The sequence below is a fragment of the Oryx dammah genome, unplaced genomic scaffold (assembly GCF_014754425.2).
Source record: "Oryx dammah isolate SB20612 unplaced genomic scaffold, SCBI_Odam_1.1 HiC_scaffold_10, whole genome shotgun sequence".
In the NCBI taxonomy this organism is placed as follows: domain Eukaryota; kingdom Metazoa; phylum Chordata; class Mammalia; order Artiodactyla; family Bovidae; genus Oryx; species Oryx dammah.
Genome location: NW_024070194.1, coordinates 18,528,288 through 18,531,947, shown reverse-complemented (window position 1 = coordinate 18,531,947; position 3,660 = coordinate 18,528,288).

The following is a 3,660-nucleotide window of genomic DNA, read 5'->3' as shown; positions in this document are numbered from 1 at the left end:
CCGAGCACACCTCTGTGCCCCGGGAAGCAGGTAAATATGCTCTCAGCTGTGCCAGGGGTGTTTTCATTTTGTCAGGTTATGTGTGGTTGTTGGGCAACCAAAGTAAAAATGGAGTGGATGTATTTTGGATACCCAGTGACTGAAAACCCTCATTGACTGAGGTTCTTGGCTCACCTTGAATACTGTTTCTACCAAAAAGGCAAGATAAATGCTTTCCCCCCACTCCTATTTAATACAATAGTTTCCTCTGATTGTTTTGATTTCTTTTTGAGTGTCAATATGGACTCAAGGATTTTTTATATATCCACTGTGACTCGTGATAGTTGCTATTTCTGATGCTCAAATTGTCCGATATTTGATGTCCCAGGTTTTCTTTGTACTTTTCTTGTCCAGGCCTGAAACTTTCAGAAAGATTAGTGGGAAAAAGTATTTAGAAAATGAAATCCACATTCCAGGGTTGATCATTGTCTCTGGGATATTAGTGTGGCTTTTGGACTCACAGACAAAATTGTGAGTTTTTGAAAATTGTGAGTTTGAGATGGGAGTGGTTGCACCCAATGTGGATATACTTAATGCCACTGAACTGTATACCTTCAAATGACAATTTTTATGTATATTTTACCATAAAACATAACATAAAATTGAGCTCATAGTGATATTTTCCATTTGAATTTATAATGTCCCAGGGGTTTTACTCTCCCTGTCTGATTTTGTATTTGGTTCCTAATAATATTAATAAAATTACTTATTTACTTTGTTCTATATTTATTCTATAGTTTATAATATTATAATAAATTAAAATATTACAGTATTATAATAAAAGTCTACTGAGTAAAATTTAAAATTTCTTTGTGGTTCTTTTTGTCCACAGAATCTATGCTACACAAAGGATATACAGTGTATTGAATTTTAAAGGAACTTTACCTCTTTCCCTGGTGATTCTGCTAGCAATTTGATGTGTAGTTGGGTTCACTTAATGTGTTTTCAACTTTAGGCTTTGGTTTTTCCTCTTTTTCATTTAATTTTATTTTTTGATAAGGTAAAAATATATATGTGGCATAATGAAATGTTCACTGTTGAGGATCTAGAAGAGAAAGTAGTCCTTTAATGTCACCATGTGGGGTTTTACAGCAGAGTGATCTTCATCCAGGGTACTTTTGAAGCCCTTATCCCTCTCTGACACTCCAAGGTCAATCTTGACCACCTGTCAGCCTCCGGGGGCCTCCAGTGGGCTGAACTGGCCGGAGGCCATCTCAGTTGTAAATAGCAACCTTCCCCTCGCACTGGAGCTTAAGGATGACCTGTTGCTCTTCTTTAAAACTGTGCATGTTGGTCTTGAACCGATATTTATCATCCCAATAATGGGACCACCTCATGAGCTGGTCTGTCCCCTAAACAAACAAGGATACCTGGGAGATGGGGTAAGAGAGAAGAGGGCTCTGGGGTAGCAGGCTGGATCCCAGCCTGCCTCCACCCCCACAGAGCATTCCTTCAGCAAACATTCACTTAACATGAAAGGCGACAGGCTGTTTCCTGGAGCTGGGAGAAGAACAGAGCTCACTTTCCCCAGGGAAGACTCTGAACACACAGAGCAACCCCCATAGCCCAGGAAAGAGAGTTAATTCTCATCATGTTGAAGGAAGAGAGAGGATTCCCTGGGGAGACAAGAGGCGGGCAGTGCAGGCAGGGGTCAGCGTGTGAAAGGCCCGACAGATGGCAGTTTGGGGAACCAAGAAGCCCGTAGAGAGTGCTGGTAGAGATGAGGGCAGTGGAAGGGTCAGACCCCGCAGGATCCTGAAAACCAGCCAGACAACTTTGGACTTAACCTGAAGGCCCTAGGAAAACAGACACTTTTAGTGGCAAAGGGCTGAAGTTCTATGAGTTGCAGACCGTGTGTTACCTGGTCATAGGTGTGCAAGGCATACAACAGAGTTATGAACCCCAGAGATGGAAAGTGACCATGTTTTCCCAGCCATCTCTGCTGCACGTACTAGAGGAGGCTCAGGCTGATCACTGAGACCTGGGGAAATGGAGGAGGGTGGTGACCTGACGTCCATCCAGTGGCCGCCCAACCCGACCCACTGCATTTTATTCCTTCCCCTTTTCCCTCCTGGGTCCCTCACCTTGTCTTGCTTTTCATCACTTCCACGGGTGACTTGGACTATCTGAAATCTAAAGCAAGATTGAGGTGGGGGAGTTTCAGCATCATTTGGCACAGCCATCCCCAAACTTAGGTCAGCCTGGGGGGTGCCCTGATGGATAGCAAGGGTCTCTCCGGAGTTCCCACTCTCCTCCTTACAATGTCCTACCCTCCACCACCAGACCCAGGATTTTCTGCCTTCTGAATGATGCTGTCTTTCTGCACTATGTCCATGACCCACTTCAGACCAGATGAATTCAGAGGAAGCAGCAGCAGCTGGGCACCAGGATCCTGAGGGCTGTCTATCTTGGGGTACGTAATGCTCACAGTGGTCCTTTTTCCCACGTCCACCTCAAAGCCTTGGACAGGCACCTGTTTCATCCTGGAAAGAAAAGCAGGATAGACGTTTTGGGGAGGTGGAGGATTTGTCGTGACCTTCCTGGTCTCCACCTTTCACCCTGCACTCACCTGAGGACCACATCGTGTTGGTTAATCTTTAGGCCAAGGCCAGAGCCCCATAGCAACTTTGAGTTTCCAACCACCGCACAAGTCCAGCACCCCACACGATCCAGTGGGTGTGTGGAAGGCCTTTCAAGTGGCTCCTGATTCTGAGTCCCAAACTCCTCTGACTCCATGCCCTAAAGTTCATAGGAATGCAGGAGGGAGATATATAGGGGCTTTTCCCAGGCTCCCACCACCTATAGAAGAAGGTTAGAGCCTGGGGCCATGGAGGGAGAGACGGCCAGGGTCTAGGGTTGGGGGTGGGGACTGGACAGAGACCAAGAATGTGCACTGACCAACCACAATAGCAAAATATCAGAGGACATGGGCACTTCTGACCTCATCAGGGGCTCAACGTCCATCTCAAAGTGTTCGTCAAGCCAGACAGACTCTCCAGGAATGCCGAGGCAGGTGGAGTACTCATGGACCTCAGATGAACAGATACACTTTCTTAAAGAGTTCTGGGGGCAGTCGCAGGTCTTTGAGTGATTTCTGGGCATCTTACGAAGGTCATTCTGGCTAGACTTCTGGTCCAAAAGGAAGACCATCAACCACAAGGTAAGCACACAGGTGGCTAGCAAATGCAGCTTCAGATATTGAACCCTCATCTCTGGCCCAGACGCTGGTGCCCCAGCAGGCAGTAGATTGGCTCTGACACCATGTACTGGGAAAGAGGAAGGGCTGGGGTCATCAGACATCCCCAGCGTCCCTTGTCCTAGAAGCTTCCATTCCTTCTCCAGCCCGTCACACCACACACCCTCCCAACACCTTACCTCTCACCTCCTCAGCCACCTGTTAAGCACTGGAAGGAACCCTGCCAAGGCCTGGGCTAGAGGCTGAAAGGACAGGAGAGGTGTCAATTGGTGAGCCCAGTGGTCTCCCAGGGAGACTGGTGTCCAGTGAGGTCTTTCACACTGGCCCAGTTTATCTGGGGCCTCATCACAGAGAATGCATTGTGACCTCCTCTGTACAGGCCTCTTGACAAATGCTCCACCCCCACCAACACACACTTTGGCATT